General features: G+C 50.6%; 1 protein-coding gene across 1 annotated transcript in view; it reads left to right on the forward strand.

Annotated features, from left to right (window-relative positions):
• Positions 1-13,522, forward strand: part of LOC144483376 (uncharacterized) — a 490,005-nt gene that overhangs the window by 59,574 nt on the left and 416,909 nt on the right. The gene's annotated exons all lie outside the window — the stretch shown is intronic.

Below are 13,522 nucleotides of genomic sequence, written 5' to 3' on the forward strand. Positions count from 1 at the left end.
ACCCTTTTACTCTTAATATAGCTATAGAACCTCTTGGAATTGTCTTTAATCTTACCTGCCAGATCCATATCATACCCTCTTTTTGTCCTCCTGATTTCCCTCTTCAGTATTTTCTTACACTTTTTATAGTCAGAGTGATTCACTTGTCCCCGATTGCCTAAACCCAATGTCTGCTTCCTTCTTTTACCTGACCAGAGCCTCAATGTCCCTTGTCTGCCAGAGATCCCTAAATTTACCATTCTTTCCCTTCATCTTAACAGGAATATACTGCCCCTGGACTCTTGACATCACACTTTTAAAACCTCCCATTTGCCAGTCATTCCTTTCCCTTCAAACAAACTCACCGAATCGACATCTGCTCGATCCTGCCTAATGCCCACAAAAGTGGCCCTGCTCCTGTTTAGGGCCTTGACCTGTGGACCTGTCCCATCTTTTTCCAGAACTATTTTGAAACTATTGGTGCTCCCAATAGTGCTCCCTGACTGACACTTCAGTCACTTGCTCCACCTCATTTCTTAACTGTCTAATAGAAAGTGAGTCCAGGAATTGATAATGAAAAATAAGGAGCTGGGAGATGAATTGAACAAGTATTTTGCCTCGGTGTTCACAACAGAGGATACAGTTAAAACTCAGAAACAGCTGGAAATCAGAAAACAGAAGTGTGGGATGAACTCTGAAAAAGCACAATTCCCAGGGAAGTGGTCCTCAGCAAACTGTTGGAGCTGTGGGCTGATGAGTCCTCGGGTCCTGCTGGGCTTCATTCTTGGGTCTTAACAGAGTGAGCTCGTTGATGTGTTGTTCAATTTTCTAAAATTCCCCATCGGGAATTGGATAAAGGGAAACCGGTGGATGCGCTGTACTCAGATTTCCAGAAGACATTTGATGAGGTGCCACATCAAAGGTTATTGCAGCAAATAAAAATTCATGCTGCGGGGATAACATATTGGCGTGGATAGAAGATTGGCTCACAGCAAACAGTGAGCAGAAATGGATCATTTTCTGGTTTAAGAGAGAGAGAGACCTGGGCCAACCTTTCCAGAGTCTGCAGCTCCCTGGATTCACTTCCTTTCCCTTCAGTTGCTGCAAGTCCCCAATTTCCCCCAGAATGAGAAAAGAAATGGAAAGGGGGTTGAAAAGAAAGTGTTTTACTCACAGATGTTTGAGACAGGAGGAAGTTTGAGTCTGTCTGAAGATCAATCTTCATTCACACAAAGCCCGCGCTCTGATTGGCTGGAAGACCAGAGTCCTTCCGGTCCTCCAACTCTTCCCATTGGTCAACATGAAGATCAGAGGGTGGGTTCTCCCCCGCACACGCGCAGCTTCCCCTCTCCCTCGCACATTTGCAGTCCCGGGCCGGGGGGGAGGGGGAGATCACTGAGCGGCTTCTCGCTCTTGCCGGAGCCGTCAGCCGGTTGCCTGGAAACCTTGGCTCAAGGAGGTGTAAGGGGAGGGGAACAATGGGTGGGGGCGGGGCTCCCGGGTCCGCGCGCCCAGGCCTGTGCACTGGAACCCCAGGATGTCACCCCGGAGCAGAGTGATTCCTATTGGCTGATTCAGGCAGGGCTCCATTGTGGCGTCACAATGCGGAAGTTGGCCAATGAGCTTCAGATTGAAACTTTCTCCTCTGGACAACATCTGGGAGGAAATCAATGTTTCCCCCTTTCCATTTCTTTTATCATTCTGGGGGAAATTGGGGACTTGCAGCAACTGAAGGGAATGAAGTGAATTTGGTCTGTATATTCCACACATTTTTACTCCAGTAATGTAGACATCTATCTGTCTGGCAGCCTGCATGGAAATTTTCAGCTCTCTGCGTCCAGGGCAGGAAGCAGTGAGCATGGATCTGTCAATCACACATGAGGATGTCCTCAACCTGGATCTTGGGTTCATGTCACACGATCTGTAATCCCCACGACTTGCCCGGGCTTGCAAAATCTCACCACCTGTCCTGGCTGAAGACAATACACATCTATTTAACCTGTGCTTAACGCTCTCTCCACTCACATTGTCTGTACCTTTAAGACTTGATTACCTGTAAAGACTCGCATTCCAACCATTATCTTGTAAATTGAGTTTGTGTCTTTATATGCCCTGTTTGTGAACAGAACTCCCACTCACCTGATGAAGGGGCAGCGCTCTGAAAGCCTGTGGCTTAGGCTACCAAATTAACTTGTTGGATTTTATCCTGGTGTTGTGAGATTACTTACTGTGCTTATCCCAGTTCAACGCCGGCATCTCCAAACTCTGAGTGGAAACAGAGAGAAGTAGGAGAGGCCGGAGGTGAGGAGAGAGATTTTATACATCAACAACTCAACAGGAACTTTGACAGAATTTTCAAACCCTGTGAACACCATCAGCTCCAAGTTCCTCTCCAACCCACACACCATCCTGACTTGTCTGACATCCAGTACTGAAAGAACAGAAATTTATTTCATATAAATACTGGGAAGACTGAACCCATTGTGTTCAGTCCCCACTACAAACTCCACTCCCTCGCCAACAACTTTATCTCTCCTCCTGGCAACTGTCTGAGGCTGAACCAGGCTGTTCACAACCAGGGTGAAATAGTGCATCCCAAGATGAGCTTCCAGCCACATGTCCACATCATCATCAAGACCACCTTCATTCATAGAAGCATTAATAGTAATTAATTAATAATAATGAATAATAAAATACAATGTTTAGAAGGAGGCCATTCAGCCCATCGAGCCTGCACCGACAACAATCCCATCCAGGCCCTAGCCACATATTTACCTGTTAATCCCCCTGATAACAAGTGGCAATTTATCATGGCCAATCTGTCTAACCGGCACATATTTGGACTGTGGAAGGAAACCGGAACACCCGGAGGAAACCCACACAGACACGGGGAGAATGTAGGAACTCTGCACAGACAGCGACCCGAGGCTGGAATTGAACCCGGGTCCCTGGCGCTGTTAGGCAGCTGCACTAACCACTGTGCCACCGGGCCACATGTCAGTGCCATCGCCCGACTCCAGCCCAGTGTCAGCTCATCTGGAACCCTCACCCATTCCATTGTGACGTCACACTCTCACCCATTCCATTGTGACCTCACACTCTCACCCATTCCATTGTGATGTCACACCCTCACCCATTCCATTGTGACGTCACACTCTCACCCATTCCATTGTGACGTCAGGGCTTCACTCTCCGATCACAATCCCTGCCGACCTCCCACATGCAGCATCAATGGCGGCAGTCAGCCCGGTCTTAACACTACAAGCTGCCGCTCCATTTGGTACAAAGGGGGGGACCGGGAAGTTCATTTCCGGGGTTTGGGTTTGAACAACATGTTTACAAAGCCTCTCCACCCACCCGCCACATTTATCATTCCCCGCACGCCGCCCTCTACCTCGTATTGATCTCGCTTCCAAGTTATAACCGTCCGTCCGTCGCCATTACCCGCACTGCGCATGCTTCAGGTCCCGCCCCTCATTCACTCCGATTGGTTGGAGGACCAGCCGCTCCCGCTCGGTCCTCCAGCCCCGCCCCCTCTTCCTATTGGTCCGGAGCTGCCGTCAATCAGTCCCCGGGCATTGTGATGTGGAGCATGCGCAGTGTCATTGCTGTCCTTGGCGCTTGTTTGTCCCGGAGAAGCGGAGTCAGCGTTAGGCGGTGTCTGGGAGGATTTGGAAACACTTTGTGGATCCGCAAACCCTTCAGAATCATTGTCAGCTCCCTGGTTTGAAGCTGCGGGGCTTCTCCCTCCCTCCCTCCCGGGAACAGGCCCAGGTTAACGGCCCCATCCTGGCTCAGCCACTGGAGGATGGTTGACATCAGAGGATGGGGGAGGGGGACAATAAATAAGAGGTTACACTTTGGCCTCAAATCAATGAGGATTCTGATCTCTGGGAAGGAAGGAAACCCTGGGAGGTGGGCGGGGAGGATTCACAAACACCCGCTGGAGGCCCCAACACCACCAATAAGACCCATTGGTTTTATTGTCAGTCTGCAGACAGGAGCTGGAGAACTGAACCCAGTAAGAGTTTTAACAACACCAGGCTAAAGTCCAACAGGTTTATTTGGTAGCAAATACCATTAGCTTTCGGAGCGCTGCTCCTTCGTCAGATGGAGTGGAAATGTGCTCTCAAACAGGGCACAGAGACACAAAATCAAGTTACAGAATACTGATTAGAATGCGAATCCCTACAGCCAACCAGGTCTTAAAGATACAGACAATGTGGGTGGAAGGAGCATTAAGCACAGGTTAAAGAGATGTGGCTGTCCTGTCTGGAGACAATACACATCTCTACCCACAGACACATCATGTCTGTGCTAGCTTATTTTCAAACAGTTGTACAATTAGTCCTAATATCATTCCCCTTCATAAAAACATGCATTATTTCTCCTTTCAAATGATTGCTCAATTCTCTTTATGAAAAATCTGAGTTAACAAAAAACAACATCGGAAGAGTTGCAGAAGCCTCTGCAGTATTCATGGTCATTTTTAAAATTAACAAAGTTTCTTTGACTCAATAACATGAAGAGTCAGGTGGGAATTCTCATACAGTTTTGGAAATAAAACTATTTGCAGTTATGCAGTCGATTTTGTACCTTTTCAAGGAACAAAAATCCTACAGTGCAGAAGAAGGCCATTCAGCCCATCGAGTCTGGACCGACCACAATCCCACCCACGCCCTATCCCCATAACCCCATGCATTAACCCTAGATAGTCCCCTTGACAATTTTTAGCATGGCCAATCCACTTAACCCGCATATCTTTGGACTGTGGGAGGAAACCAGAGCACCCAGAGGAAACCCACGCAGACACAGGGAGAACGTGCAAACTCCACACAGATCGTGACCCAAGCTGGGAATAGAACCCAGGTCCCTGGTGCTGTGAGACAGCAGTGCTAACCACTATAACACCTCTCAATATTGGTCTTGGAAACAGGGCAGAATGTCAGTCCTGGAATGTAAGTGGTCAGTTATCCTATTTACAGCACAGCCACGCCAGAAAGAGACCATTCAGATATGTTATGTGTGCAAATGGATTTATTCAATTTCCCGTTCTGTTAACATATTTAAAAGTTCAAAGGATTTGATCAATCATGAGTTCATTCTTATTGTCAAGTCCGTGTGTGTGTGTGTGTGTGTGGAGAGGGGGTGGATGGTAAATCAATCAGTTCGTTACACCAGCTGACACTCCAAGGAGTTCATCTTCAGGTGTAGATGTTAGTTCTGCTATCAATTAAACTCAGATGTGGAGATGCCGGCGTTGGACTGGGGTAAGCACCGTAAGAAGTCTCACATCACCAGGTTAAAGTCCAACAGGTTTATTTACTACCAAATAAACCTGTTGGACTTTAACCTGGTGTTGTGAGACTTCTTACATTAATTAAACTCAGGACGGAGCTAGCTGCTATATTAGCTATTTTCATTATAGAAATCATAGAAACCCCACAGTGCAGAAGGAGGCCATTCGGCCCATCGAGTCTGCACTGACCACAATCCCACCCAGGCCCTATCCCCACATATTTACCCACTAATCCCTCCAACCTACGCATCCCAGGATTCTAAGGGGCAATTTTTAACCTGGCCAATCAACCTAACCGGCACATCTTTGGACTGTGGGAGGAAACCGGAGCACCCGGAGGAAACTCACGCAGACACGAGGAGAATGTGCAAACTCCACACAGACAGTGACCCAAGCCGGGAATCGAACCCGGGACCCTGGAGCTGTGAAGCAGCAGTGCTAACCACTGCACCATTTTATACCTTGGTGCTTTGGCTTCAGTCGTAAGTGAATCACAAAACATGATTTTTAAAAATGCAATAACATACTTCAATGGTGGCTATCTTACCCAGCATTCACAGTGATTCAGAATATGATCCAGCCGCTCAACAGATTTTGCGCATGCGCACTGTATGTTGCTGCTGCAGGAGCAGCAAGGGGGTTATATCGGCTCCGGGTTTCCAGGGAAACGGCTTACTCTGGAGGGTAATGGAGGCGGCGGGGTGGGTGGAGAGGCTTCATAAGCACCCAGAGGAGACAGGAAAACCCGAATAATAACTGCTCGGTGTCGCGTTCCTACCATTCGGGGCCGCGACCGCAGATACCTGATTTGGAGGCCCCGAGTTAACGGAGGCCATCTTTCCCGGGGCGATGGGCAATAGTGCGCATGCGCGCTGCTCCCTGTCAGCAGGAGGAGAGAAAGTTGTGAATTTCTCTCCGGGACTGACAGGGATGGACTTTGGAAACTCCTTTTACAGGGAGTGAGAAGGGGAGGATTTACACACAGAAAACTCAACCCAAGAGAAATGTTTCTCGCTTAATTTCTATTCTTGACTGACAGTGATGATCTTTTTTTACAGGAAATTTGATGACAAAATTTGAAGGGAAACTCAAACCAGACATCAGATCAAAACCTGACAGAGTCACTCCATTCATCAGAACCTGATTGTAAGTGTGTCTGTAGAAAAAGATTCAAACATCTGTGTGGCTGGAAACAGGGAACGATAATGTCATGGAAGGATTTGCAAAAAAAGATGCAATGTTTTAAATTGAGTTGTTTAACCAGGAGCCTGTGTGGGTCAGTGTATTCTTTCCTCTCATTCTCCAAAAGCTGTGAATCTCCATCCCACACACTCTCCCTCCATTCTCACTCTGCTGTATCTAATATTCACCCTCCCAATTCTCCTGAAGGTGCTGATTGAGGCTGATTGACAGATCCATGCTCACTGCTTCCTGTCCACCACACACACATCATAAGAAACAGGAGCTGCAGTTGGCCATTCAGCCCATCGAACTGCTGCAACCATTCATTGAGAATTGGCTGATCTACCGCAGCATCATTTCCCACGCTATCCCCCAGATAGAGAGAGAATAGAGCCAATGTTTCGAGTCTGGAGAGAGGAAAGAATGTTCCACAGAAACTAGAATTGCGTGTTCTGAATTTCCATCCTGCACTGACACTGATGATCTCTGTAAACTTGTTTTACAGGATACTGAAAGAGGAATCACAGGCCGAAATCTCAAACGTCACATCTAGATCTGACAGAGTCACATTCCTTGGGACCTGAATATCATCGGCCTTTGAATCGAGGAGAAATGGTTGTCCGGCCTGATGACTTGAAAAGATTTCAAACATCAGTGTGACTGGAAAAGTGCCAACACACTGCCACACTGGAGTGAGTGTGTTCCAGTGCACTGAGCTTGAACCAGTTACACAGCCTGAATAAATATCACACCATTCACAGTGGGGGGAGACTGTTCTGTGTGTGGACGAGTCTTCAACTGAAGAGAGGAAAGGACACCTGCACCATGGAGAAACCGTGGAAATGTGCGGACTGTGGGAAGGGATACAGAGCCCCATCAGAGCTGGAAGCTCATCGGCGCAGCCACACTGGGGAGAGACCATTCATGTGCTCTCAGTGTGGGGAGGGATTCAGTCATTTATCCAGCCTGCAGACACACCAGCGAGTACACACTGGGGAGAGACCATTTACTTGCTCTCAGTGTGGGGAGGGATTCACTCGATTATCCCAACTGCAGACACACCAGCGAGTTCACACTGGGGAGAGGCCCTTTAGCTGCTCTCAGTGTGGGAAGGGATTCACTCAGTTATCCGTCCTGCAGACACACCAGCGAATTCATACTGGGGAGAAACCGTTCACCTGCTCTCAGTCTGAGAAGGGATTCTGTCAGTTATCCAGCCTGCAGGCACATCAGCGAGTTCACACTGGGGAGAGGCCGTTCACATGCTCTCAGTGTGAGAAGGGGTTCAGTCAATTATCTAACCTGCAGACGCACCAGCGTGTTCACACTGGGGAGAGACCATTCACCTGCTCTCAGTGTGGGAAGGGATTCACTCGGTTATCCACCCTGCAGACACACCAGCGAGTTCACACTGGGGAGAGGCCATTCACCTGCCCTCAGTGTGGGAAGGGGTTCAGTCGATTATCTGACCTGCAGATGCACCTGCGTGTTCACACTGGGGAGAGACCGTTCACCTGCTCTCAGTGTGGGAAGGGATTCACTGATTCATCCACCCTGCGGAGACACCAGCGAGTTCACACTGGGGAGAGGCCGTTCACCTGCTCTCAGTGTGGGAAGGGATTCACTCATTTATCCACCCTGCGGAGACACCAGCGAGTTCACACTGGGGAGAGACCGTTCACCTGCTCTCCGTGTGGGAAGGGATTCAGTCAGTTATCTGACCTGCAGATACACCAGCACATTCACACTGGGGAGAGACCATTCACCTGCTCTCAGTGTGGGAAGGGATTCAGTCAATTATCTAATCTGCTGAGACACCAAAAAGTTCATGAGTGATTCCAGGGGGTGGGATTCTGCTGTTATTGTTTCTGCTCTCAGTTACATCCAGGACTGCATTTTGTTCATTCTCACAGTTAGTCAATGGGGAGGGTCGGAGGGTTTCTTTCTGCTGGACTGGCCGGTCTCACAACTGCCTCCAGTGGGGTGATGCTCTTTGAGTCTTGTTGCGAATACCTTGTTTTAAATTTCACAAGGATCACAGAGTGACAGGGTGTGAGGAAGTTCAGAGATATTTAGTCAGTATTTCTGTTTGAAACCTCCCAATGCCCATCCAATTTCCTTTGTTCTTGTTTATTGTCTCCACGTCCTCCACCCTCGTAGGCAGCGAGTTCCAGGTCATTACCATTCACTGCATCAAAATATTCTTCCTCACATCTGCGCCCCCCTGCCCCCTGCATCTCTGACCCAAAACCATAAATCTGTGTCCCCCCTCGTCCTTCTCCCATCAGCTAATGGGAACAGCTTTTCTTTGTCCACCTTATCTAAACCTGTCAGAATCTCGTCCACCTTTATCAAATCTCCCCTCAACCTCCTTTGCTCCAAGGGGAACAACCCCAGCCTGACATCGACAATAAAGAACAAACCAACAGAATATGTTAATACCTGAAATCAAATGGGAATGTTTAATTTCTGTTTTGAAGAAATCATGAATATATTGTCACGTACAATAAAGGGATTTGAATAACTCAGCTTGGGTGCAGTTGAATGAAATGTATCAATCTCACATCCACCCACAGTCTAGAGGAAGTGTGGAATGTGTAGCTGGAAATCCTTCCCTAACAGCACTGTGGATGTACTTCCACCTTCGGCATTGTAGCAGTTCAAGAAGGCAGTGTTGGCGCTGATCGTGGCCGAGGCAGCTACAGACAGCCACATATTCTGTTATAACTGAAGGACTGCAGATTAAATGTGAGGCATTATGGGATTGGACTATCTTGACCACGTTCCTGTGACTGCTCAGTTTCTGCAATCATGAACCATTAAAGCTGCTTAGCAGGGCTCCGAAAGAGGACCTGGTGAGAATATTTACTCAGAATGAGTTAGAATTAAACTTATTCCAGGACCGGCTGGTGTTCAGTGGCTGAGATTCCTGAATGTGTAAAAAGGGGGTCTGATCAATCAACAAACAGTGGTCGGTAGTTCGGTAAGAAGCGTTCTCATGCATTATTTGAATTATTTTATCATAAATTTGTGATCAGAACTGTGAGGGACTTGTAACCCAATAGTTGTTGAATTGACGGTAAACTCCAAGTAGCACTGGACTGAAAAGGGGGTCTGACCAAGAAGTGAAGTGATCTCAGGCATTGTTTAAATTACATCATCATTGGCCAACTTCCCCTTTGTGATGTCACAATGGAGTCCTGCCTGAATCAGCCAATAGGAATCTCTCTGCTCCGCGGTGACGCCCCAGGTTCCAGTGAGCAAGCCCGGGCGCGCGGACCCGGGAGCCCCGCCCCCACCCATTGTTCCCCTCCCCCTGCACCACATCGAGCCAAGGTTTCCAGGCAACCGGCTGATGGCTCCGGCCAGAGCGAGAAGCCGCTCGGTGATCTCCCCCTCCCCCCGGCCCAGGACTGCGCATGTCCAAGGGAGAGGGGAAGCTGAGAATTGCAGGGCAGATCCCACCCCCTGACCTTCTGAGGTGTTGATTAATAGGAAGAGTTGGAGGACCGGAAGGACTCTGGTCCTCCAGCTGACCAGAGCGCGGGCTTTGTGTGAATGAAGATTGAGCTTCAGACAGATTGAAACTTCCTCCTGTCTCCAACATCAGAGAGGTTGTTTCTGTAGTGAAGTGGTTGTCACATTTGCCTGACACGCGAAAGGTCCCTGGGTCAGAACCGGGCAGAAATGTTAATTTGGTCATTCCAGCATCTGAAAGTGGGAAGGGGGAGGAAGGTGAGCTGTTGCCTGCCTGCCTGCTGTCATCTGGCCTGCCTGCCTGTCGTCTGGCCTGCCTGTAGTCTGGCCTGCCTGCCTGCCGTCTGGCCTGCCTGCCTGCCTGTTTTCTGGCCGGCCTGCCTGCCGTCTGGCCTGCCTGCCGTCTGGCCTACCTGCCTGCCGTCCGTCCATCCACTGGAGGGTGCTCTCTCCCTGGAGGGAGAGAGGACACGGAGTGACTTTCTTTCTTTTTTCTTTCCATCTATGGGAGGGAGGACTGCATGTTTCAACATCTAGGGACTGAGTGGTTGGGCTGGTGCCCTCATCATCAGAAGGTCGGTGCCTGAAAGGGATGGGGGGGTGAAGTAAATTCAGACTGTTTTTTCCATCTGCAGTGGGTGGGGGGTGGGGGGGGGGAGGGGGGGGGGGGGAGGGGAGGGGGGGGGGGGAGGGGAGGGGGAGGGGAGGGGGGGGGAAGGGGAGGGGGGGGAAGGGGAGGGGGGGGGGAAGGGGAGGGGGGGGTGAAGACACCCCGGACTTGAACTGTTTGCGCCCGAAAGGGCTGGAGGAGTAAAGTCCCCCACCCACTGCTGCTGCCCCCAACACCGGCACCCCCTCCCCTCTTTCCCCCTGACTGGGGCACCGGCCCCCCTCCGTGCCTTGTCCCTCGTCCTCCCTCCTGCTCCTCCGACCTCCTCTCTCCTCTCCGGGGAGAGAGCACCTAGACCCCCATCCACCTACCCTACCCTCCCTTATTTTTCCCTCCCCTTATACACCCTGCCGTGCTTCTGGGCAGTCTCGGGGTGGGCATAGCACTCCCTTGATTACTATGGAGGCATCGCCAGCGTCGTCGATGGCAGAGCCTTCTCGGCCCACCTATGCGGGCGTGGCGGCTACCAGAACCCCCGCCGCTCCTTTTTCGTTGCTCACGCGGCAGCTCGGGGTTAAGTGCTACGCCCACCCCGACATGTCCATCGAGGCCTGTGTCAAGGCAATGGCTGGGGTTGTCGGCCCCTGAGCCATTGTCGCGGCCTCTAAGATGTACGGCCGGGCCGTATTCTTTTTGAAGGCCGAGCGGGCGGTCCACCTCGCCCTGGAGAGGGGGGTCATGGTGGGTGGGGCGTTCCTGGCGGTGGATACATTGGAGGCCACCGCCCATAAGATCATCATCTCGAACGTCCCGCCCTTTCTACCCGGTGAGCTCCTCCTCCCCCACCTCCATCCACTGGGGGAGGTCAGGTCCGGGGAGGTGCCGATCCCGCTTGACCTTTGGGACCCCTCCCTCCGCCATGTCTACTCCTTTTTGTCCATTTCTCCATTTGTCTGCCTGACCCGGGAGGAGGTCCTGGAGGGAGGGTTTAGTATCCGTTCCACCCGGCCGATTACAACCCGGAGTTCTTTTTCAGTATGTCGGGGGACTGGGGCGACACCCCAATGTTCGTGTCCCCGTGCGGCGGTGGCGAGGAAATGGTCCACTCATCCTCTCCGTCCCGACCTTGGACGCAGGACATCCCCGACCTTAATCCGGAGGTTGTACCGGACCTGGGGGGTGTCCAAGCGTCTGGGGCGGAGCGGGGGACTGAGTCGCCGCTGCACGCGGGCCTGCAAACCGGGGAAGCTGAGCCCGGGGGAACCCCTCCTCCGCCGATCCTGGGGGTGGGATCGGGGAGGGGTTGGGACGAGTTGGCGGCTCCGTGCCACCCGCCGTACGTCCTGCGGCGGGGGACTCGGAGTCGAGGGGTGACTGCGCTGAGGAGGTCAGCGGCTCGGTGGTGGGCACGGGGGCACTTTTGGAGTCTGCCCAGAGCGAGGCGGGGGACTCCCTCGTGCCTCCCACCGAGTCATCCCTCGTGCGGATTCACTGTCTGGAACATGGTCGCCTCACGACGCTGCTCCCCAACCCCCACCCCACCCTCACCCCCCCCAACCCCATCCCCCGCACCCCCCCAATCCCCCAACCCCCCCCCAACCCCATCCCACCCCCACCCCTCCCCACGCTCCCACCCCCCCCCACCCACCCCAAACCCCTCCCACCTTCTTCACCACTGTCCATCTTGTGACCTCACTTTCAAGGAGCTCTGAACATGTACCTCTCGACCTCTTTGTTCTGTAACTCTCCTCAACGCCCTACCATTAACTGAGTAAGTGCTGCCCTGATTCATAGAACATAGAACATTACAGCGCAGTACAGGCCCTTCAGCCCTCGATGTTGCGCCGACCAGTGAAACCAATCTAAAGCCCATCTAACCTACACTATTCCAATATCATCCATATGTTTATCCAATGACCATTTAAATACCCTTAATGTTGGCAAGTCCACTCCTGCTGCAGGCAGGGCATTCCACGCCCTTACTACTCTCTGAGTGAAGAATCTACCTCTGACATCTGTCCTATATCTATCACCCCTCAATTTAAAGCTATGTCCCCTCGTGCTAGCTATCACCATCCGAGGAAAAAGGCTCTCACTATCCACCCTATCTCATCCTCTGATCATCTTGTATGCCTCTATTAAGTCACCTCTTAACCTTCTTCTCTCTAACGAAAACAACCTCAAGTCTCTCAGCCTTTCCTCATAAAACCTTCCCACCATACCAGGCAATATCCTTGTAAATCTCCTCTGCACCCTTTCCAATGCTTCCACATCCTTCCTATAATGCAACATAGACGGGGAAACAAAACGATCAATGATTCTCTCTACCCCAGTTCCACAGTGAGTGGGACAGGGACAAGCAGCAGGACCTTACCACGCACTCTCCAATCACCCATCCGCTGCCAGCAGAAAGCGGCAACTGCAGCTTCAATCAGCGGCTTCCTGCCCATTCCTGGGACACAGGATACTCCAAACGGTGTGAAACATAACAATGCACCGACCAAACGCTCATCAAAAAGTTGATCGATTATAGTGCGTTCACTAAATATTCAAACAGCATTTACACAATACCCGAGGAAGTCACTAACAATATTTTTACCAACTTTCCAAAACTTTTCAGTCATAAATTCGTTCATTTGACTGAAAAGCTGAGTGTTGTGAATCTGGAAATGAGCACTGTGGGATTTCTGTTACCCAGTGAATTGTTTTCCATTGTTTGTCCGTCAGATCTGCAATTCCATTTGTGTTGTACAGCGAAGAGAATCTCATTTCAAAATGATGAGAAAACCAGGAAAATATTAAATACTGGAAGAAATCCTGAGGGAAATGGGTCACAATGTTGGGAAGGCGGTGCAGCTGTGAATGATGTTATTTGTGATTGAGTGGAAAGTATTATATCCTGCGGGATTCTGCGGGATCAACATAACCAAAGAGACTTATATAGAATTGTAAACGCTGCGGTCATGCTGTAGCTC

This window comes from Mustelus asterias, unplaced genomic scaffold (genome assembly GCF_964213995.1).
Source record: "Mustelus asterias unplaced genomic scaffold, sMusAst1.hap1.1 HAP1_SCAFFOLD_63, whole genome shotgun sequence".
NCBI lineage: Eukaryota > Metazoa > Chordata > Chondrichthyes > Carcharhiniformes > Triakidae > Mustelus > Mustelus asterias.